The following is a 26,454-nucleotide window of genomic DNA, read 5'->3' as shown; positions in this document are numbered from 1 at the left end:
ATTATACTGTTTACCTGACCTTGTTAGAGGTAAGATTATACTGTTTACCTGACCTTGTTAGAGGTTACATTATACTGTTTACATGACCCTATTAGTGGTTACATAATACTGTTTACCTGACCCTGTTAGAGGTTACGTTATACTGTTTACCTGACCCTATTAACGGTTACATTATAATGTTTACCTAACCATGTTAGACGTTACATTATACTGTTTATATGACCCTGTTAGAGGTTACATTATACTGTTTACATGACCCTGTTATTGATTACATTATACTGTTTACCTGACCCTGTTAGAGGTTAATTTATGCTGTTTACAGGAGCCACACGGTCATTGCATACTTTTTGCATATCATGTATATGATGATGTCAACAACAGTGTATAGGTTTGGTTAAAATGTTTATTTATGAAGTTTGAATATGGGTTTCTTAAAGGCATAGCAGAATCTCTCCATTTTCCATTTGGGCATTTTATAGTCTAACAAATGTCTGTCCCGTTAGGCATGTCTGGCATAAACTTGTATTGAAAATGTCTGCAACGAGCGTACGTAGTTTTATGTAAATTAAATTGGCCACATGTCCGTGCGTTTTTCAGTTTGTACATATCACTTTCCCAGAAGAATTCGTGCGATAGTACCCACATCGAATTGAACAGGTAATTTAGTTTATGCCATCCTTTACTGTCCGTCTTCTGCAATAAAGAAACGATTATGGTTGGACCAAGTTGGAAAATATACGGTTATGATAAAACCTACTTTCATTTCATTTCTAGTTTAAATGCCCAACAAATTTGCTAAAGACTCATAACATGTAATGTTATTAGATTTAGATGACTCAGTTCACAATGTGTAGAGTGGCAGAAAGAAGTGCGTGTGTGTGTGTGTGTGTGTGTGTGTGTGGTCAATAAGTACCAAAGTGTATGTGGCAAACAGAGTGGATTTTATACCTTTATTAACATCGACAAAATTTCGAATTGTATTCGAATACATTCATCGAATATTCGAATAAGAAAATTCTGTGATGGTTCAACTCATTGCGTTTCTTTCATCCTCTATTCTAATGCTCCTTTGTTGACGGTATTCACGTGATGTATGTCACATTATGACAATTAATTGTCATAAACGAAAACCCGATTGATCCTAACATCTTCAAATGAATTGCCCTGAACACTGAGTCACGTACTTCGAGACATAGAGAAGTCTGACCTTTTGTCCTTGCTGTTATTTCTGGGTATCCTGACCATATCTTGACTTTACATATTTCATAAGTGAAGTTTAATGCCAAAGTCATCTTGTCTCCAAACCTGTTTCTTCTCCTACCTCCGTTACATTGCATCACATCTAGCGATCGGTGGTTTGTCACTTGTTCCACTCGAATTGTGCAAACAGCACCTCTGTTCTACTAGGAGTATGTCTTTCCAGTTTAAGGGTGTCGTTTTCTTTATCGATTATCATGTCTTTGAGCAGCATGCTTGGTAGGTTATCATACATCGGATATTAGTGGCTTAATGTCGGGCATTTCTACTCGTTCTTTGTTACTTTGTGTCATACACGTTGATACGATCTGGTGTTCGCAAGGTTCCATGTAAGAACTGCTAATATGTACTTGTGACTTTTCCAGCCAGGAAAAAATGAATCTCGACCTCACACGGGATTTTCATTTAATCATATTTTTCATAGATACCTACTTAAGAATGTTGTTGTTATAATTATATTATATATTTATTCGTCAGCATCTTCGAACTTGTAAATAACTTTGCCTGGCCACTCTACGTTTTGTTATGCTTGTTGGTTGACACTATTTGTTGCTCTACACCTGTTGTCTTTTATGCATGGCACTAAAATCTGTTACAATTTCCCATATGAGCTCTTGCTAAGGCTGAAGTGTACATGCCTTAATGTATTTGTTTACTGGCACTTGTTAACCCTTCATCGTTCCTATTGGTCTTGTCTGATACTATATTGTTACTTGTTTCAATCCTTCGATCATCTCAACCAAAATCTTCGGTGATTGTTCTTCTCTAAGTACGTATTCTGACATTGGCTTTTATGACTTCCTTTTAGAAGACATCCAGCGTGCTTAGCTCATTCCCTTCACCCAGATTTCTTTGTAGTCTGTGGGTTAATTGCCTTTAATTTGTTGTTTGTTCTATTGTGTGTTTTAAAGGCTAATACCACGGCGATCATCACTGTACCTGCAGCCATTTATTTAGCGTGCCGAATATATAATGAATGGGTTGCGTGTTGATATTCTCAACCATTGTCAGCCGCCGTTGGTTTTCACTTGACAAGACAACTGAATCTCTGTAACTAATAATGTTGCAGCAATTGTATTCTTCATTTCTTTCACTCGGGTGTATATCGCTTATCGCTTCTCCTCGCTACACCCGGAGTATCTACCCTTGCAATTTAAAAAAAAAAATATCTTTTTTATGTGGGAATGTAGACTTTTAGGCCTAGTTTCGTTTGCACTCATCCTTCTTCATTGTTGACGATGCTCTTCTTTTATATTATTATTATTATTATTATTATTATTATTGTCGACGATTTTTAAGGATGCGTACAGGTATACTGTAAGATGGACCTGTGTATATACACAAGTCCAAGTGGGACCACGTGCAGGTAGATCTCTGTCTCTCTCTTTCTCTCTATCTCTCTCTCTCTCTCTCACACACACACACACACACACACATATATATATATATATATATATATATATATATATATATATATATATATATATATATATATATATATATATATATATGTATGTATAACAATGAATAACAGCATAATTGATTAGTTATAGTTTCTATAGGCAATGATTTTAATGGTCGCATTTACTAATGGCAATAAGTAAACAAAGGATACGAATGATAATAAGTAAACAAAGGATACGAATGGTAATAAGTAAACAAAGGATACGAATGGTAATAAGTAAACAAAGTATCTACTTTGTATTTGGATCCTCCTAAACACATTACAACTACATCTGAATCTCTGTATCTACCTTGTTTGACCGAGTTATCCTTTGGATGTTTATCAACAGGTGGATATTGATGCAATTTTCCATTGATACATGAGTGATAGTTTGTGCTCTTTCTTCGCTTTTCTTGCATTACACACACACACACACACACACAGATGAATGTTTCATGGTCCAAACGTTTCTGCTTTTTACAGTATTTTGGATAATATTAAATGAAAACGTGGTCCATTTTCTTCTTACAAAATTTGCATTATTTCGATATATTATACTTACGGAAATGCGCACTCATTTAAAAACAAAAAGCTATATTACTCAATATACCCGTGTATTTAACAAATATAAGTTCAATGACCGTAGACCTTGATCTGTTCTCGCATAACGTTCCAAAATAGTGTGGACCGCTCCAGTGTCTTAAGTGGCTACAGCGTCCGCCTCGAATGCGGGAGGTAGCGGGTTCGAACCTCAGCCGACTCATACCAAAGATTTATGAAAATGGTACTAACAGCTTCCTAGCTTGGCGCTCAGCACGAAGAGATTAGTGTTAGGACTGGTCCGCCTGCTGTCAGGATAATGTGACTGGATGGAACATGATGCCACATTGGCTAGACATTTGTATAAAGTGCCACACTGAAGACAATAGTGATAGCAGCATGACTAAAATTGTTAAAGCATAGTTAAAAATCTAATATATATATATATATATATATATATATATATATATATATATATATATATATATATATATATATATATAGAGAGAGAGAGAGAGAGAGAGAGAGAGAGAGAGAGAGAGAGAGAGAGCTCTGTTTGCTTAAAATCATATAGAGTTGTATTTGTCAACACAAGGTAGATGACTTTGCTGTTCAGTTTCGCACTTTCTATTCAATAGACAAGGTGACCTCATTATACACATTTCCTTCTCAATACCCTTTCTAATAATAATAATAATAATAATAATAATATGCAAGACCCTTTACTTTGATTAATAATTCAACTAAGGCTCGAACACTAATATAAATGCTAAGCTCATTTTATCATTTTTATGAAAAGCGACTAGACACATTCTTTTTACATTATACTCCATTGTAAAATATATAAATTAAAATACTATTTAGGCTGAAATTTTAACCACAAAAATAACAAATAAATAAAATAAAATTGATTTTCAGACTATATGATTCATATTTTTTCAAACCGCAATTTTAGGGTCATGTGTCATGTATGACACGTTTTGTTAATACAAATTACAAGTGTCTTTTGCATTTACGTCGTATTACGAGTCTCTCTCTCTCTCATACAGGAATTCTCTCTCTCTTTCTCTCTCTCTCTCTCTCTCTCATACAGGAAGTTTCCTTGGGCCACTGGAGTTTTGCGGTGTATTACTTGACAAAATTTTAATGAGGATGTTTTCTGCCTCGTGTGTGTTTATATATATATATATATATATATATATATATATATATATATATATATATATATATATATATATATATATGTGTGTGTGTGTGTGTGTGTGTGTGTAAGGATGCAAAGTTCTGTCGATCTACTATGAAGAGCGCATTAACGTGGGGCCAGACAACAGTTAATTAGATTTATGGGGACAGGTGCTTGTTAAATCGCTATACTGCAATCATTTCTAACGTCTGTTTCAGGAGAGGAAGTGATTCTTAATTAAGCCTTCGTTTACTTAAATGTTAGACGATTAGAAAGGGTAGGTTAACTTTTTATATCGGAACTGTCAGAAGCTGAGTTTTCCCAGATCTGTTGTTTGGAATTCTATACGTCAATTTTGGCGTCTTTTTATAAAAGGTGGTAAATATATTTAATCCTGATTAGTTACGCTAAATGGGGGGGAGGGTTCTCACACGAAACTTTCTAGAGGTAAATTGCCTCATCGAAAGATATCTAGTCATTCTGCATCTTTCTTGCAAGAGTGAAAATATAAGGGACCCCGAGAGTAAATTTGGAAGAAATAATCTCGTAAAACATTGCTCAAAGGGACCGGATGTCTGGAAAGTCAACGGAAACAAGGTATTTGCGTCAATTTCATGTAGTTCATTGATACCAGTATAATGATTTGCTTGAATTTAATTGTTTATATTTGCATGAATTTATTTGCTTAAATCAGCAAATCAATTCTCTTGAAACGAGTGTAACTGTGTTTGAGTTAATCTATATGAACCTGTACAATGATCTTCTTTAAATAAGTTTGACAAATTGTTTGAATTTGTCGTCTTGACTGTTATAGGAATCTAAGAACTTCATACAGTACTTTAGTTGATATGAATTACGAGAATCCGTTTGAATTCACCGATCTTAGATGATTTCACGAATGATAAAGACTTGAATGTGTGTATTCGCTGAAAATAACGTAGTTAAGAAATGTAATGAATTTCATTCATTCATTTGCGTAATTGAGACGCGAACCGAACCATAATGTCTCGTGTAATGTTAACGGGAATCAGTAATGAAATAGCCATTATGAAGTACATTAATCTTGTGAAACCGGGTTTGTTTATGGTCTGCCATGTTCAGCTTGACTAGGTAGCCTTTGGTCTGTTTGAATTCCGATAGAACGATATCTGACATAACGAAAGAGGAGTAATGATCTGTTCCCAGTAGGACAACTGAAAGAAGATTTAGGTCGCTTCTCTGTCTATTTTGAAAGGGGAAATAGCTCAACGGACGTATCCACTGAAGTATCCACGGATGTATCCATGGAAGTATCCGCTGACGTATCCACGTACCTACTTATCAAAGTATCTACGCACTTACGTATCCACGTACCCACACAACGTTTGAGGGCCGAAAAGAGGCGAGATAGTAGGGAGGTCGCAAAAGCGAAAAAGCGAAAGGACCTGGAGGAACCACCACAGTGAAGGTGGAGTGGACTGGAATAAGCAGGTTATGGAGTTGTACAAGGCAATGACTTCAATCGTTCACTCGAGTATATGATGAACTAATTATATCATTTTAAACAGATCGGCTATTTATATAAATATATTTGTGTTGAGATTCGGTGAAAGATTTATTCAAAAAAGAAGTATATCTTCCGAATGTAATGCATTATCCCAGTTATTTATATAACTGTTTAATTTTTGTTTTCCATATACGGGGGCTCGTGTCATTCTGTTCTATATATATGTATATCTGCTCAGATCTCTATTTATTACATCTATAATTTCACATCTTATTTTTAAATTTACTCGATCCGGGCAACAATACCGAGGGCGATCACCCTCATGATAATGATGGCCAAATAAAGCGGACAAATTGTAAGAAGGTACAACCTCATAATACCACACCACCAGTAACATATATATATATATATATATATATATATATATATATATATATATATATATATATATACGAATATAACATGCTTAATGCATACAATTACAGAAATACAATACCAGGATTTACAAGATATTCGCATGGAGATACTTCACTCAACTATCTTACTTATTCATACATCTCAAAACATAATGGGTCTCTATATATAAAGTGTTAGAACAATATTTATTCCTGGCAGTGTGCGTAAGTGTGAACAAACACAATATTTCTTGGTACAAATTAACACCAGGATGTGGTTAAATTCAGCGTATAGAAGAGCACGTGACTCAGCTACATAATATAAATTGCAGTCTTGTTAACTGTATACAATATAGTTATCACCGAAAGTACTGTTTGCCTCAAGGTGAAGGATCTTCTCTGACATGAAAAGCTCATTTGTTTATTTTCTGACGGTTGTGGTAATGATTGGTGAGTAATTGTTAAAATATGCACTCATTTCTGACATATCTATTCTTTTTCTGTATGTGTGTGAAACATATAGCTAGCTCTACGATGATCTTGAGCCAGCTGTTCAGCAACATTGTTGACGCTTAAAGAACGACCAGTCTCCGAATAAGGGAATGTCATGTAACTCTTGTAAATCAAACTGACAAAGTTTGGATTTGTCTTGATCACTTTTCACTGCAAAACAAAATGCTGACTACACAAAGCCTAATGCATGCATTTGTTGCACAAGATCTTTCTACATAATGGTTTGTTTCTACAGTCTTATATTTTCACTTACTAGGAGTGGATCAGTCTTATAGACATGTCTAGAGATTACTAGATGGCTATGATTGTTCATTTTCGCTAGCCAAGGTTCTAATATGATATCAGTATCAACACTTTGGTGTATCGAGCAGATATTTATGTGCATCGGGTCTGTGAATTTCACTGGATGAGGCGGCAAGCCTACACATCCAATCAGACTAAAGTTGTTCAAATTTGAACACTGTACCTACATAATACAGACAAGTGGGCACACAGCATGAATGGACTGCTAAATAAGCAATTTTCCACTGCCAGTCCGTGTTTGTACAAATACCTTTCACTCAAATACACCTATAATGGCTTCCCTCTGGTACATAGTCATACTTTCGATGTTAAACTTCCAAGGTATTATTTTAAGTCAGCTACCTCCTCCATTTTCGACCGATGTACAGTGCACTTCGCTATAGACGATTCTCAGAATGTATTTATGTATTCATGTGACCCTGGGTCAACGAATCCAAAACGACGCTAAGTTAGGCTCCAGCTTCATTTTACCTCGCAACCATGGCTGCTACAATTGATCCTGGCAAGGGAAAAAATCGTGACGAATATTGTTGTGTTCCGTTGTGCAATGGCAATGCTAAAATTCACATAGATTTAAGCCTCTACCATATTCTATCACTGAAAAAGATGGAGCTTCGTAGAAAATGGATTGTTGCAATACGTCGTGATGAGGGGCCGAATTTTAAGATAAGAAACTGAATGAATGGTGTGTTTGTATTTTCTTGCAACTGAATGAAGTAATATAGAGAAATCAAAACGCAAAATAGGTTCTGTCGATGAAGCAAATGCATATATGCATGTGGTTTTATAACGTTAGGTTTATAAAAATGTTACCCCTAGTCCCATTCCATAAAATGGGGTCATCGAAATCTCTGCGTACCTCCACGTAGCGCATTCATATCAGCGATTATGAATTGATGTACGAGTAGCAATTATAGGAAAAGTGAATACTATTATCTTTGCTGAAAAAATAAATAGAAACAATAGAATGAAAATGACCACGATAGAGAAGAGAGACAGCACCAGTAAAATGAAAACGATGAGAGGAGAAGTGAATAAATTTAAGAGAGAGAGGGACAGAGACAGGCAGACAGAGAGAGAATGCGACTGGATAAAAATTAATGAAAATGTTGAAACGTAAGAAAAAATGCACACTTAAATCACAGGCCGTTGAAATTCGTTAATTGTATCATATATATATATATATATATATATATATATATATATATATATATATATATATATATATATATATATATATATATATATATATATATCTGTTTAAGATTTTTTCCTCCCTTTCTTCAAGCATATTTTCTGGCATTTTGTTTAATACAGTGATATAATTTCAATGGCATGCGCTGAAATAATTGTTTGATTTTTTGACAACTAATTATTGGAATTAACTCATGGATTATTTATTATTTTGGAGACACCCTTGATGAAATTCTCAACGAATGCAAAATAAATATCTGGCAAACAGCTCAGATCGTTACTCGATGCACAGTAAAACGCCATATTTGTTCTCGATCTGCCTAGCTTAGACTCGTTTTCGCGATACATTGATATTCGTGAGGATCTCATTAACAATGGTCTATTGGTTAGTTGGCATTACATACTAAAAGAGGCAACTCGTGAAATCTAATAGGTGTTGCTAGGACAAATCACCAATATATTTGTTCGATCCGCCAAGGTGTATACAGGGTTATCACATCGGAACCTTGGCTAGAGAACATGATGCTTGTGACTTGTTTGAAAAGTCCAACCAGATACTATGTATAGCTGGATATGTTCTCCATCTTTGATTAAGAACATATCATATTCTTCATTTTGGTCATAACAACAGGACTGGCTATGTCCATCGCTGTCAACCAATAATTTCAATATATGGACCAGAACCCCGTTATCAGATAGGTGAGAAAAAAAACTAAACTGTTTCCTCAGACCTTATCCATATGCATGTGCACAATTCTAAGTAGTTAACAAAATAAATCTGTCACTGGATAATTCATTAGGGTCTGTCTTCTGAAAAACTATATTACAGAGCATGCATGCTGCATATCTGCTATGTGGAATATCTTCATATCCCTCTTTCGTATCAAGCATGAACAACGCATGCTCACTTCTTTGACACATTTCTGGAGCTGTCTAGACACATATGTATCAAAGGCCTTGTGGGAAGATGAATGATAAAAAAATACACTTTAATGTCTTTATAATTGGGGTGCCTAGATTTGAGGCGTTTTCGGGAAATGGATAGAATAAATAGCAATAAAAGATATAAAAGTTTCTGGATAGATATAAGCGCACATATTTTTAAATATTTTTTATTAAACATATTTAGAGGCAGTATATCTAACAATGAAATCAACCAAAAAGTAATAAAATATGCTTCTTGCCGGGACAGGGGCTAAGTTATTTTAAATCAAACGAAATCGGGACCTTTAGAGGACATCATTCATCCACTTATCGTTATGTTATCTTCTAGGAGATTGATATTGCAACATGAACAGAGAGGAAAAAAGTGAAAACATGAGAATATCGAGGACATGACGTAACAACTTCATATATAAATCACCAACACGTGCACATATAAACGAGAAGGCATTTATTTTTTCAATTGATCGGTATGATCCAGTGAGTATATACCGTTACAGCACAACACGATGAGGAATGGTACGGGTCATTCGAGACACCTTCAGTCGGCTATGCCGGACAGAAAGGCGAAAACGACTATCCCTTTCTGATAAGTGTTCGCACTGAGAATATTCCGATGGATCGTGTAATATAATACAATCAATTTAGCAGGCATTAAGCTCCAATTTTGAGATACAAATTGTCCACTGTTTGTGTCAAATGCCGTTACGTCTTATATCATCATAATATGGATGGCGTCATCTTTATATAAATCATTGATTCATTAATTTATTTATGTTTCAGAACCAATGCAGTTTAATGAAACATAAAACATAAAATGTAATTTCCAAGGTAGACAACTTGCATAAATATTACGTCAAAATTATGTAAAAGTTTTATAACGGCATACTTAATATTATGAAGTTTTCTTGCCTATGAAAAATCTCAATCGAAAAATTCGAGGTCATTAATTCATTCATCCATTTATTTTGTGACCACTTTTCTCATATTTGATAGAAATATTGAAATGCATAACTAAATAAAAATACAAAAAACTAGATATCTATTTAAGACAGCTAACGAAGAAGGCGTAATTTTCTAGTTACTTTCCCGAGATAGAAAGATATGTTAAAGAAGGAGCTGAACAGTGTGTGTGTGTGTGTGAGAGAGAGAGAGAGAGAGAGAGAGAGAGAGATTTGGATTTTTAACGTAGTTTTAATAATTTTTCAGTCATACCGCTACGATGTCTGAAGTGTGACAGTTTATAGTGATCTCTATCACTGGGGGCATCATGCTAAAAAGAAGGTTCAGTTTTCTAGTTATTATCCCGAGATAGAAAGAGATGTTCAAGAAGTAGACGAACATCTAGTTTAAATTGTCGTTTAAGTCCGACAAGATGGCAATGACACCTACTGAAACGACGTTAAGAAACATAATTATAGCAGGCAATTATGGCAGCGAGTAAGCAATAACTCTTGTATGGCAGCATAAATGCTCGTTTAGGGCAATCTAATTAGGTTGTCTAAATACGTAAATTATACTGCTTTAATATTTTGAGTGGGCCATAAATAAGTTGCTTACGAAGGCAGCCTTAATTCCGTTAACATAAATTGAATAATCCATAATGATTGTCTGTGCCGTAACTACTGTTCCACGACAACAGTAACGCTTATTAAAGCATCCGAAAGAATTAAATAATTTTTATTTTCTCACATATGCAAGTAATGTTGGTAGATCTATCAACATTCTTCCCTTAGTTTTAGCTGCATCGGTACTTACGCTTGAAAAACAACAACAGCAGTAAAAGCAATAACAATAATTAAAAGAAGGCAGACAGTAACTGTATTGTTAGCTAAATTATATGGAAGAATTTTACCATATAAACTACTGTTTAACAACCTGTACACAAATCTTAAAACAAACGGATACCTTGTCCTGGTTTGGTTATATAGTTGTGTTTGCAGCTAATATAACACACGTATCGAAACAAAAAACAAATAAAACTTTAGACTAAATCCAGGTGGCGCATTAAGAGGAAGCGACAGGGATGCGCTAAAGGTGTCTAAAACAGAACAACATAACGAAAACAAACAACCGGTGCATGACAACCCACTACCCGAATTGCTTTTGCAACCTAACCGTTGACAATTAACAGAGAAATGTTTGTAACAGTTACTGGATAGTTTTTTTAATAAATTCTTTTCCACAGCAACGCCTCTTTACATATATATTTCGGCAGAAACATAGCACCCCCTTAGTTTCTGTCCAAACATTGAATGTTCCAGCATTATACAGAAATAAGGTCCATGTAGTAATTAATATTTGTAGAAGTAATCGTAAGTCTTTAGAAGCGTTTCTCCTTAAGTAATGTAAGCTCGTTTGTCAGCATATAATATTCTCCTTTAAAACAGCAGAATCGGATCAGTTTAACCTCTATCTTGTATGTCTTTAAAATGACCAAGGTGGTGTCGAATCGTCTGTTTCGCGCGCAGAATAATGTTCAGATCGTAAGAACAAATGTATTGTATCTCTATTCTGCCTTATATTTTATTTAACTTTGCTTAGTATTTTGCACATTTTTACACTTTTGTTTTTCTTGTTCCAGCCCTAAAACAATTTTTATTTTGTCTGGTGCTATTGATTGTATTGTGTTGTCTATTTTTCACACTTCTTTGTAACTTTAAATGCAAGTATGTTAAAGGAGACGAACGCTGGGCTGGGATACAGAGCGTTGTAAAGTGAATGATTGTAATCTGGAATATTCTTACAAATATTTATCTTTTTAGCATCATCATCTAATGCATTTTTCACAATAAAATTGATTATAAGACTGGGTGTTTCGTATTTCATCTCTGATCGTTCTCTTATTGTTTGCAAGACTTTTATAGCATCAGATAAACGTTTATTGAGCGACTATTTAATTTTTTCAGGCCAGGGTGAGGAGGAGCTGGGATTTTATTTTGAGAAAACAAACTTTTAACTCAGAAAAATAACTTTGGTTTGATCTGTAGGAAGAAAATAATCAGTCTGCATTATATTAGTTAGAAAAATATACATTTTATTGAGGTAAAAAGCTAAAGAAAATAAAAAGTCACATCGGAAAACAAAATTCCAGCCCTCCTTCCTCCCCGGGAAAATAAAGTAGTAGGTTACTAAACGCTGTTTAATCAAGCAATGTGCATCTAAAGTCCTGATGTCATGAGTCCGTGTTTTCAATCTTTGAAGTCTGTTTGATCTTTAAATACCCCCCCTCCAGACTCTTGTAAAGTGTACGGCTCCCAGCTATTACGCATCTTCATTCCAAAACTTGACATTGCAAACTGCATGTTAGCTGCATCAAATTGCTACGAAAATCTATATTGTAATATAGTTTTCTTTTTCTCACGTAAGTAATTGTTAATTGGCACCAGCTTCATGTTTACTTATCTCAGAGTAAACCACTAAAACTTCCTGGAGATACATCACCCCTAATTTAATTATCACAATTTAATTTTTGTTTAAAAAATCTGTTAAATCATGAACTCTAATACATTTATTTGCTCTCCTCTGTCTGGATTATACATTCTTCTGCCGGCATTTGCTGGATAATATTTTTTCTGTTCTCTGTAATAATTATTTTCTTACTATTTTGAATATCCTGTCAATTATCTATACAGAAACCCGTATGCATAATCTTCGTACTATGTTTGTAAAAGAACGTTGAGTTGAATATCTTAACCACAAACAGTTATGATGACCAATTGGCAAGAAGTCTCCTTTTATGCTACATGCAGTCTAACCGTACACTTCTTATAACTCTGGTATATTGTGGTACTTTTTCCTTTTCACCAACTGACTTATAAACATTGCACACACTACATGTTCTTGTCATCATTTATTACAAACACATAATATTTTCGTACAGTAGTTGAAATAGCTGAAAAACAGTCAGCTGCGTATATATCCCTGGCATATACTGCAAAAGCAACTTAATCTTTTATGGATTTGTGGGGTCATCAAAATAAATCTATCAGCTACTGGAAACTGGTGGCCGGTAAAATGTAGCAATCTGACCACTTTCAAAGAAAATATAACACCTTAAATGCGGATCCTCTTCTTTTTTTACAGGATGTGGAAACTACGTGGAAGCCCTTCCAAGTATCTCTCTCTCTCTCTCTCTCTCTCTCTCTCTCTCTCTCCGTCTACATGTATAAGTGTGCTTGTGCGCTCGTATAGTTCTTTAGTGCGAGAATGGGTTACAGTCATCAAGTACAAAAATGTACAAATTTCTATAAATAAAAAATTGCAAATATAAACTTTAAACACGTGTGTGTAATTTGAGTCATTCTTACTTAGTTTATAAAAGGAAAACATGACATTTATTCTGATTTACGTACGTGCTGTTTCTTTTTAATATACAACCAATTAAAGATACAAGCAAATAACTAGACCACGTTGTCCAATATATTTCTTTGCCGTGCGACAGACAGATTAAAAATCTAATAGATTCCTTCCCACAATCACACATATTTCACAGTTGTTGTCATGATTTGTCTTCTTCATCCATTATTATTATTATTATTATTATTATTATTTACAGCAGGATGCCCGTATATATTATGCTTTGTAGATCCTTGTTCACCAGGAGCTTGTCCTGACGGAAGTACATGCAGGTACAACACACACACACACACACACACACACACACACAGAGCAAGGGTGTAGAGTATGTGGATTTTAAAAGCGTGGAAACAATATAAATCCTGCTCATCCCAACACTTGGGATAGAAAAAAAGGAAACTTAAGTGTATATATATCCACTAACAATACTCTAATACTGCTCCCAGTATCATTGCTACTATTACGACAGCTTGAATTATAATTGAATATATATATATATATATATATATATATATATATATATATATATATATATATATATATATATATAGTATGTACGTTGTACCAATGATATACCACGAGATGAATGGATTTTTCATTAAAAGGAAACGAGGATTGCCCGAGTTTCCTTTTAATGAAAAAAATTATACAACGAGTGGAATATCATTGATACAGCGTACATACTACACATATATTTTATTTATATCACATACAAAAATAAACATATTTGCACTTTGAATGGAGTTACGATATCCTACTGGCAACTGTGTATAGACCGAGTGAATGAACTCCTCAGATCCCTGCGAGTGTGTCCGCCACAAAATGTAGTTCTACGATTTTTCTTCTTGTTCACAATCACATATGCAAATGGATAAGTTGATTGTTTTCTTTTTCAATTTCTATTTTTATTCACATTTATTAAATCAATATAAGACACACTCATGATTTAAACATGAAATGTGGTTTTTATGAAGAAAGAAGTGCACTGCAAACACAGTTAGCCTCTTGTACACTAAACCTGTACTGTCAGGTATTCACGTCCTGGCGTATGGAAATTAGCGTGGAATAGAAACTAAGTGAAATGACGAAAAAACAAGAGGTAATTAAAATATTATAATATATAAACAGTTCATCATAGTCATTATTCTGATTTAATAAACATTTCTAAAGACTATAAAACTAAAACTCTCTCTGCCCCCTTTGGACGGCTTGACTAACGATACCTTCATTCATAGGTCCAGAGACATCTTCGTATGACAAAAGCGAAAATCCCCAACCAACGCTCGTATTTTCATGGATTTTCGCCCGTATCTAGCTACGATAATCCGGGGGGAGGGGGAAAGCATTTGGACATTTTTATATTTAATAATTAATAATCGATTTTTAGAACATTATAATAGGTTTAAGAAACAACAACAAAGGATTAAAACAATACAGTATGTGTGCCTCGTAACCGACAAATTCAACATATAGGCCTAGTGTCACTTGCTATTGCAACTATATATCATTGATATTATGAACACTGTAGATAGATCCTAAGGAAAGCGAGATCATACTGTTACGACGAACCAGATTAATGTAGGTTACTTGGTACAAGTTCGGTTTTAATGTTTTCGTCAAGCGCAATATGTTTGTCTCTCACTCCAGATCTGAGCTTTTTTATCATTTACGTACGAGAGGGGAATAGAAAAAAGAAAGGATTCCGATGAAATTATGTAAAATTTTAATATCATTTAGAAAACAGGGACTATTAATACCTTTTATCATTATTTTCATGTCATTTATGATTAATGAATGAGTAGAAATTCATCATTGATCTATAGGTCTGCAGTTGAAAGAATGTTTATATATATATTCATATTACTGCGCCATGGGCGGATCACAATTTGATATACCAATAATATTGGTTAATCAATTTGCTTTATACCAACACTTTAAATGCCATGTTATTTTGAATGTATGTGGTATATATATATATATATATATATATATATATATATATATATATATATATATATATATATATATAAATTTGATTTTGTTTTTAAAAAAATGCATATAATTTCTTGTTTATATCAGATGATTTCGTGAAGAGATCGATAAACAGACGCCGTGTAGATTCCATGATATGCATGAGACGTTACTCTAAAATCGTGATAATACCGAGAAAGAAAAAAAATCTGTACGATGGCATATACTTATCCCAGTGTTGGCAATTTGATGTATCTGTTGCACACATTGTAAATCAACATGAAAAATTGATGCTACCTCCATGGCCGTCATTCTGTCACTTGTGCCCTCCAACAAAGGGAACTTCTCTCAGAGAAAGAAATATATTTGTAACTACCTATGACGGATGAGTGGCACCAGGATTGTCGTTGAGGATGGGGCCACCAACATGAGCATTAAGTCGACCAGAAGAATTTTAAAAAACTCCAGGTGTTTCCATGAAAAGTAATGTATTGTGTACAACAAAACTTTAAAGTAAACATTTGTCAACTGCCAAAGCCACCAGAAAAAGACAACATTAACTTTCCCATTTTGACTCTTATATGTTACCATAGATTCGATCTCTTGCTTCTTGGCAAGCATGGCAAGCATGTGACCAGGCTCTTGCATGACATCATAGGACATTATCAGACGACAAATTGGTTAACCGATTTATTACAGTGGTATCAATTTTAAGAATATATAGATTTTATTTGAGAATATAGCGTACGGCTATGTTTGGAAACAGTGATATATATATATATATATATATATATATATATATATATATATATATATATATATATATATATAGGCACATTTTTAAAATAGTGTACTCGCCAGCAATCGCGAGATTTTCCCGAAATCAACTGGTGAAGCAGAACTAGTAACTTATGGTCATCTAGTGTACATAAGATAAGCACATGATAGGATGCGCTATGCTGAAAAATACCGAAAACTTAGAATGCCGCGATAACATAGAACTCGCGATATTGTCAGAAGCTACTATACTACTATTACTTCTACTCCCCAAATATCTCCTGACCTATCAAACTATCTGGATAAATAAATACATACTTAATTTTACAGGGCAACCTGCTCGTGCACGGCTGATTGTGGTTCCGGTGGTTTCATCTGGTGATATCGAAGATTTCCTATTTTTCAATCCAGTTACCAAGAGAATGAATTGCGGAAGAGATTATAAAAATTTAATAAGTGTCGGGAGGCTGTAAATGGAACGGAGGCTTGATTTTCCAAAACTCATTTTTATGATATGTGTTACATTCAAGGTGGAACCATCAAACGGTAAACTTGTGGGAGATATTTTTCAAGAAATATGTTGTTAAAAGGAAATTACTCGTTATTTTTCAAGATCAAATAGTTGAGGCGTTAACGATTGAATTTTAGATATTGAAGGTAATAGTTTAGATATATCTATCACGTGTTCTCGTAAATTCCCATAGTACCGTAAGGCATGAGTATAATTGTATACCAAGCGTTGTAACAAGCATATAAAAAATACATCATCTGACTCAGAAACGTATAACTTAAAGATCATAACGGTGCGTACGTATTAATGCGTACGTCTGGTGTAATTTGCCAGTATTTATAAAGAATGGTTAAATTACAGTTCCGTTATTTATTTCGTGAGTTTCATTTTTATTTTCATAATTATTGTTTATAAGATCTGAATACCATCTTTTACAAGAGTAATTTAGTCATGAATCAAAAATCGATTAAACAACATGCATCAACGGCCATAGAAAATTTTTAAGTCATGAAGATTGAAAATCGATTAGACACAACACATGAACGGCCGCAGCAAATTATTAAGTCATAAAGTTTGAAAATCGACTGCACACTATGTATGAACGGCCGCAGCAAATTATTAATTCATAAAGTTTGAAAATCGACTGGACACTATGCGTGAACGGCCGTAGCAAATTATTAAGTCATAAAGTTTGAAAATCGACTGCACACTATGCATGAACGGCCGTAGCAAGTTATTAAGTCATAAAGTTTGAAAATCAACTGCACACTATGCATGAACGGCCGTAGCAAATTATTAAGTCATAAAGTTTGAAAATCGACTACACACTATGCATGAACGGCTGTAGAAAATTCACGAAATCGTGCAGCTTGAAAGTCGATTACAAACTATGCATGAACGACCTTCTCTTCGTTACGGCCATTTATGCATTATATATATTTTTTCAAGCTTTATGATTTCAAGAATCATGTAAAATATAAAGTTCGATTCTAAAGTAAAAGTGTCAGGCACAAACAAATCTGACATACCCTGGACCGTGATAATTGTATGCAAAGGCCGCATAATTATGAAAATTGCAACAAGTACAGTGTGACTATATTTCTCATCGCAAAATGTCTACTGGATTTGTGGTTGTGATTATTTTATTGTGTCAAAAGCCAGCAAAATACGTTAAGTCGGGTTTTAACGTATTTCCAGTGGAATCTGTACCTGTCATGACTGGTTTAAAATAATGGTTGAAATAAAAAAGAAATTATTTACAAAGTACACAACCTGTACTGACAATACACTTACTCCCTAGAATAAGACAAAACAAAACAAATTAAAATGGTTGAATTTCAAAACAAAAGAAAACAACTAAAAAAGAAAGGAAGAAACAAACATAAAAAATCTGAGTCTGAGTAAATATTTCTTTTATATTTTATACTATTGTTCAGGTGCAACAAAAGTACTAATCGGTAAGTAATTTCAGTTACACTTCCGTAGTCTGCGGGGCTTCTTTTATGCACAGTTTGCATGTTGATTTTTCAATGTAGTGATATGTAAAAATGTTTCTTCGTACAACTGTTAGCATACATTTTCAAAGCATGGCAAAGACCATTACTTCGTGAAGTCTTATCTATGCTATACAGCACTTTACATACACTTAGGATAACATAGGAACACATCTTTGAGGCAGAAAGAAACAAGGTACAACATAGTTACCACAAATTACGAAACTTACATCGCGTACGCGGCACTACACATATAATCACATTTAATACTGGTAAATATCTTTAGAGCTTAAATGCTTAATACTAAAACAAAACTGTAACTCCCTCTCCTCTTATCAACAGCTGAACACTAAAACCTCATAATCAGGTTCAAATAATCTCCACTCGCATTGAAATCACGTTATAGCCAAATGCAGTGGCGTATAAAGACACCCCAACCCCCCAACTAATTATGGGGCTCCCTCATAATACAAACGTTGCTTGATGATCCCCTTTACCTAACTATATGTGTGTGTGTGTGTGTGTGTGTGTGTGTGTGTGTGTGAGATAGAGAGAGAGAAGATCCAAATGCACCGCCATCATGTACGTGGTGTACCTCGAGTCTAGGACAACAGTCACTATATCCCACACTACAAACTCATAATGGAATCTGATTTAGACTGTAAAATCATTTAACGAGATTAAAATGATTAGTCACATCTAAAGCTACAGAGGTGTTCGAAAGAAGAAAACAATAACATATAAATTTTAAATTAGGTGTAGACTAACTCGGCTAAAGCTTTAGGAGGTATGAGAATAACACCAGCGGAATTATGTAGTGCAGAAGTAGCCGCTAGTTTGGTTGATATTTTGACCGTAAGCAGGTTTTGTGTAACATTGTTAGGCTTCTGTTGCAAAAGCATTCAACGAAAAACGTTTATCTACAACAGACATTATACATGATAAAATAGAAACTCATGCCTTTAGAACGTTAACAGTATTTACAATGGTATCAGCAAAGGAATCTGTAACAATGATATCCATCGTCAAGAAATAATTAAAATCATCAACAAGCAAAAGATATACAAATGGAAATAATGAATTTATAAAGAAAGAAAGTAAACAACTTCGAAAGTTTTAACGTATTAGAATCCACAACACATTTGAGGGCGAAATAAATTAAAAGAGCAGATAAATGTTTTCGAGAGGCTTAATGGGAAAAAATTATTGCAGCGAAGGAAACAGGTTGAATATAAAATATTTTAAATCATGGCTGTTTATATTTTACAGGCTGATTGAAACCGCATTGACATTATTGGTTGCAGTTGTGTTATATTCGTCTAGTTTTTACCTCATTACTTTCCCATTCTTCAAATCTACTTTATCCCGAGTTATCTTTTCATCTGGTTATGTTTTGTCGTTGTCTTTCTTCCGAACTCCTACGTATATGAACTTTCATCCACTGTTAGATGTTGCAATCAACAATTGTCCAGAGACTGATGTGATGTCTATCCTTTTGTAAGTATGCAATTACTGACTGATGAGACTGATTCGAGAATATCTCCTCCTCAGAAAGTGACATACACTGAGGCCGCAAGCCGAGATAAATATAATTTATCTGGCGTTGATAAATCCTTGTGTCAACTGAAATCAAGTGACTAATTGTTATATTATACGTCTTTTTTCTACTGTTGTTTCTGCTGTAACTGTGTAGGCAATAACACTTGCGCTTTGTCGTCTTTAGTCTGAGTTTCTGACGTAATCACTGTGTGTGACATTTAGCGGAGTGACCTCAGGAACTCTTACTAAACCATCAGCAAGCCTTTGGAATCTTGTTTCGCCCAATCGTGCTTACCTGATGATGAAATAATATTTTAGCAAAGGCATTTAATAATGTGTCTTGCCTGATATTCTGTGTATATTTTAGGTTCAAATGGATATTAGTAGTACTCGTTCGTACTGTCCTGAGAATAAAATCCATGTTAGACTCATTTTGACGACGGAGTATTTAAATCGTTAATAACGAGCAACTTGATGCTCTTGATGGAGTTATTTGGCTTCCTATTTTCCTTGTGCAATATCAGCATTTATTGTGGAATTGTGTTATTACTGTTAGTGATAGTGAAAGTTTCCGCGGGGTAACCTTCTTTGATTTTTACATGTCCTGCTATTTACATTTTCTGCTGTTTTGCAATGAATCGAAGGTTCCGTTCTCCAAAACATAATGATGCTTGCAAATATTCTTTAATATGTTTCTGGCTACTATAAAAGCTCCAAATGTTTTAGGATCTATGAGCTGAGTACTACATCGGACATCTTCATGCAGTCATAGCTGCAGTCCTCAGGTTTTATATTCCCTTTCTACAATGATAGAGAATCACCTTATCGACCGGTAGCTTTTTTTTTAAATTGATATTTCTGCAGACAATAGGCCCTGCCTGTCAAATTCTCCAAAATCTTATCAGCAACCATATCTATGAGAAACCTTCCAGTAGCGTACTAACGAGGGGGAAGGGGGACAGAAGTCTTTGGAGCGCCAAAACCACTGACGCCATAGGGCTTGGTGCGCAAAAACCCCATTGGGCCATCATCGTCGCCCCTGGCGCCATATACCCTTAGTACGCCATTGCAACCTCCTAACTATCGTTCAGAAAGTTATTAGCTCACAGTTGCCTACTATTGGTCTTTCCTCTTGTAGTTTGGTCATCAGAACTCTTGGTGCACTGTAATCTTGCAGACGAATTGCACACAAATAGGTAGAACAAGAACAAAACAAGCAAGCAAACATAGTTACGCCTACAAAAACCCGACCATCTGGGTCAGTCTATATTTATTTTAAAGAAGAATGATGTGTTTTCATATTTCTTTGCAACTGTAGTGGTATAAATTGGTTTACCCCTCGTAACTATGCTCCAAAGTGTAAGGGCTGTGGAAAGTCTTTGCTTTCCCCGCTAGACTTGTATTTTATTTACCCTGTAGGGTTTTAAAGTTCTTTTTTATGTGGTAATGTCTTAATTTTTACAGTTTTTCCTTTACCAGAAATAATTAATTCAACCCATGGAGCTTTACGACATTCATTTTGTGTCGGTAAACATAGTAACTCATTCAGTCCCTTTTTTAAAGGTGTAAGTTTTCACCGAAGTTTTAATCGTTCTCTAAAACCATGTGCTTTCTCGAAGATCTAAGTGATTTCTAGCACCTTACGAAAACAAAAAATGCATACACTGCAGCAAGGTGGTCCATCTTCTTGAACCCCAGTTTTGACGCACGTAAATATTTACTTTCACTGTTTAAGAAATCTATTTCTTAGTGATATCTCTCATTACTTTGTAAACATTAGTTACTTTAGCAAAGTAAGGATCAGAAATGACAATGATATATTCCTTTGTACGCTCTTCACGAGCTTTCATCAGACGACCACTGGCTATAAGGATAGTATTGTACGTCATCCCTTCTGACCCACATTACAGACGTCTATCTTTTCTTGTGATATGTGATACTCTTGTGCATGAGCTCCGGCAAAAATAAAATATTCCAGAGCAACAACAATAGCAGATAAAAAATATTTATAGGTAAAATTACATTTTTAAAAACAATTAAGCATTCCGAAAGGTTTTCTTATTCTTATCAGATCTTCATTTTGGAACATATTTTGTCGCAAAAACCGAAATAATCAAATTGTGGAAAATCATTTTCGTATCATGATAAAAATGTATACTTGCGATTAAAAGTATTAGATTTGGTGTATGATTGTTTTCCAATACTTAATTAGCATTGTTAATGTACAGAACCTCAACCTTTGAAGTAATAAAAAAACATTTTAAAAAAATTAACAAACAAGAATCAAACAAAAAGGCTTTAAAAACTGGTATGCATCCTTTAAAACGCTGTCCTTAAAAGTGGAAATAATCAGAGACAAAATATGTAATTAACAGGAGATTTTGCTTATCTTTATTGTACGTCTTACCATTATCAAACCAATTGAAAATAATAAACTGGTTCAAGAATTTTATAAATATAAATATAGCACCCTTAGGTTCTAATTTTTCAGCTGCTCTTTGTCACATTGAAGATGTAAAAACAAACTTTAAAGATCTTTTTAAATATGTATGCAGTGACGCATGAATCCGACTTATTAAGTGTGCTGCTCTTTGCATTATAAAAGTAGTTTAGTGAATTATCTATGACGAGAGAGAGAGAGAGAGAGAATGTGCCAAAACTGCATATTTCATTAAGTTATTGTAATTGTATACATGTATCCTGGGTTGTTGAGTGTGTTTTGGGATAGTGTTTTGGTCTTTCCTTCAACAAGTATCAACAGGATAAAAAACTCTACTGATCTTACTCGATAGTTATACAGGGTAGAATTTTACTGATCACTGTCGTTTTATTTGGTTTGACTTTATTTAATTTCCTACATGTATCCTGGGTAGTTTAGGGTGTTTAGGGATCGATTTTTGCTGTTTTAGTGTAGTCATAGGGTCTTTCATTTTGTGATACCTACCAACATGGGAAAAAAACTATCCTGATCTTACTCGATAATTATGCAATGCATGATGTTTTAAGGCTTGATTCAATATAATTTTATACATGTATATTGGGTAGGTGAGAGAGTTTTCAGACAGTCTTGTGATTCTTGTGATAGGCAAATAAATTTTACTGTTGGATGTCTAATTCACGCATAAGTGTTTGGAAACAATCAAACATAAAATTACTGGACAGATTTGGGGTGGCAAATAAGTGTTATACAAATTGCCTAAACTTTTAGAACAGTTTTTGCTTCAATTAACTTCAAAAGAATAGCCCATGGAAATCTTGAGGACGCACACATTATGGTCAACAAGTATTGGTTACTTGACTTTGTACTAGGTACGGAACCGACAGTCTACCATTTTGTTGCTAAATGGCTTGTGAAATGGTCAAATGCAGGAATAGGTTGCAGATGTCCATTAGATATCTTCTGATTGGGATTTCCTACCACTTCACAAGTGTGACAAGATCTATGGTACTTATAAACATTTCTTTAATTTTCTGCAAATAAAAATTATTCAGGATCTTGTGATAAGCCTTACTGACACAAAAATGACCAGCTTAATTAGTTTTATGGGATAGACTATGAATTCCTGTCGATACGACTTAGGAACAACACTTTGATTGCTCACTGACCATTCATCACCAGCAGGTACATCAGGTGCTCACCATTTTCTCATAATGACCCTATTTTTTCACAAAGTAACAAACTGGTACGTGTGTAGCTTCAATTTCTGAAACCCAGTCTTCCAAAGTCCGAATTCAAATCGCACTTGAAACCATATTGGAAGAAAAGTGGGCTTGAAAATTTACATCAGAATATGAGAAAAGCGCGCGGAGAATGGATCAAAGCAGGAATAAATAGAAGCACAGAGTGTAGCATCAAAAGAAGATACAAGGACGCGAAAAGAAAGTTTAGAAAGAAACATAGGCAAGAGAAAAAGGTATATAAAGAGTGTATATTTGAAGAGATAGAAAAGAGTGCAGAAATGGGAATAGACGAATTCTATGCAGTCATACGGGAAAATAGAAAAGATAAATCGGACATTGGTAATATTGCATTTCGAGGAGTAGAATCTAATACTTTGGATGAATGTGTCAATCTATGGAAACTATATTTTTCTGAATTAAGTGGTACAACAGATGAGGAACATAATGATTGTGTCAAAATGAAGAATATGTACGAAGAAAGCAAACTAGAGAATGATAACATAAAATGTAATAATATTACAGAGGAAGAAGTGTTGCAGCATATCAAGTCTCTAAAAACAAAAAAATCACCAGGCATTGATTGCATATCGAATGAACACTTAAAGTATGGTGGAAAATATTTAATCAGACATTTAACTGCCCTTTTTAATTACATGATCCAGTATGAGTATTTGCCTAATGTATATAGATGTGGGATGATTATACCGATATACAAACAAAATGGTAAAGATAAAAAGGATCCAGTGAATTATCGTGGTATAACATTGACATCTTGTCTGGGAAAATTGTTTGAAAAAATATTGATGACTAGAATTCAAAAGTATTTAGACAAAATAAGCTTTCCACATCCTTATCAATTTGGATTTCGTAAGGAGGCTGGATCTATCTCCGCTGCTTTTACTCTTCAAGAATGTTTGATGTACTTTAATAATCATAACTCTAATGTATATGCTGTTTTTCTGGATAACGAAAAGGCATTCGATAGACTGTGGCATTGTGGACTATTGAAAAAACTAAAAATATTAGGAATTAATGCAAAAATATGGAGAATAATCGCCCATTCCTACACACAGTCAAGTGCCTGTGTAGCGTGTAGAGGATGTATATCTAACACATTTCCATTACGGAGAGGCGTTGGTCAAGGGCGTGTAATGTCGGCTTTTTTATTTCTCGTGTACATAAATGACCTATTGAATGAGCTAGTAATGACTAATTGCGGGATAACAGTGAATCAGATGAACATACCTGGCATGCTTTTGACAGACGACACTACTCTACTAAGCTCTACGCTGAATGGATTGCAAATACTCGTGAATACAGCTTATCAGTATGCACAGAAGTGGAAATTGAAATATAACTCTAACAAGAGTAATTGGATGATATTTAGTAAAAGATAGGAAGTGTACTCATCAAATGGAATTACTCTGGGATCACAGAATATTCCTAGAGCAAAAAAAGTGAAATATGCAGGAGTTACCTTTTCGCAATCAATGAAAACTAATGATCGTATAATCTATTCCTACGATAAAGCTAAACGTGTAACAAACTCACTATACTCAACTGGATTAAATGCAAATGGAATGAATCCTATAGTCTCTGTGAAAGTCTGGGAAAGAGTTATATTGCCATCTGCTTTGTATGGCTCAGAACTCTGGTTTAATATGTCATATCAGGGCATTGAATCAATGGAGAAAATACAACGATATTTCGCCCGGAGAGTACAAGGTTTCCCTCAAAGATCGCCTACTGGATCTACGACATCGTGCTTGGGGATGATATCAATGGAAGCTCGCATAGATAAGCAAAAACTCGTATTCCTTGGTCGCATGTGTAGAACATCAGCAAATTTAACGGCTAAAAAGGTTTTCCTCTGGGCTGTTGGAAATTTTATTTTTGACCCCCAACATAGCTACAACTCTTTTATATATGATGTAAATACTGTACTAAAAAAGTATGATTTAGAAGACTATCTCAACGACTTTATTTTCACCGGAAAATTTCCAGACAAAATAACATGGAAAAACTTAATTGGGACAAGAATACAGATATTAGAGGAGAGAAAACATGAAATGAGTATCAGAAATCCATCAGAGGGATTTGGTAGATTTTTAAAAATTAATCCAGGATTAAAAATGCATCATCTATGGAAAATAGCTTACACTGACTCAAGCAGAAAAATGGAATATGGGACATTAATTCGTATTGGAGGAATGCAAGCAAGACCTGGACTGTGTCCCCTATGTGGCAAAATGAGTCATGACCGTATTTTGCACATTTCGATGAATTGTGCCTTAACCTCAGACGACAGAAACCACTTGATGGAAAGTCTATTTTCGTATATGCCTCCAGTGATTTACCGTGATTTCTGTGATCAGATCGATGATGCTATACTGATTATACTACTTGGTGGTTTAAATGATATATCAGAACGTTTAGAATTTGAGGCATGGTTAAATATGATCAGACTATCTACCAAGTATTTCATTAAGATAAAGGATATTATATATTCGATTCAATAGAGAACTCACTCAAAATATAAGGAAAGAAATACTTGTACTGGATTGCAAAGAGAGTAGGAAACTATTTTTGTTGTGAGGATACATTTTCAAATGTTTTATCGTATATATATCTCTATCTAGATTAGTAATGATTTTAATTTATTTATTCGTTTGCTATTGGAAATAATTCAATAAGTAACGAATCTACTATTTTTGTGATTCTATGTATTTAAATGCATTTCTTTTTTGTCTTAAAATCTTCAGAAAATGGAGGAATAAAAGAATAAAAGAATATCATCATCTCTCTCTGTGATTAAGTCATTTAAATTATGGAATTTACCTTAAACTTTGATCCAAGAAACATATAT

At 34.3% G+C, this 26,454-nt stretch overlaps 1 long non-coding RNA gene across 1 annotated transcript; it reads left to right on the top strand.

Annotated features, from left to right (window-relative positions):
• The first annotated feature begins 6,607 nt into the window (after positions 1-6,607).
• On the top strand, positions 6,608-17,136 carry LOC149801252 (uncharacterized). The gene is made up of 4 exons (XR_016420606.1): positions 6,608-6,755; positions 13,344-13,373; positions 13,816-13,888; positions 16,695-17,136. It is a non-coding gene; the product is annotated as an uncharacterized LOC149801252 (long non-coding RNA).
• Positions 17,137-26,454: the final 9,318 nt, after the last annotated feature.

Source organism: Sinohyriopsis cumingii, chromosome 4, assembly GCF_028554795.1.
Source record: "Sinohyriopsis cumingii isolate HCF-2022 chromosome 4, ASM2855479v2, whole genome shotgun sequence".
Lineage (NCBI taxonomy): Eukaryota > Metazoa > Mollusca > Bivalvia > Unionida > Unionidae > Sinohyriopsis > Sinohyriopsis cumingii.
This window is presented reverse-complemented; position numbering and strand designations above follow the sequence as displayed.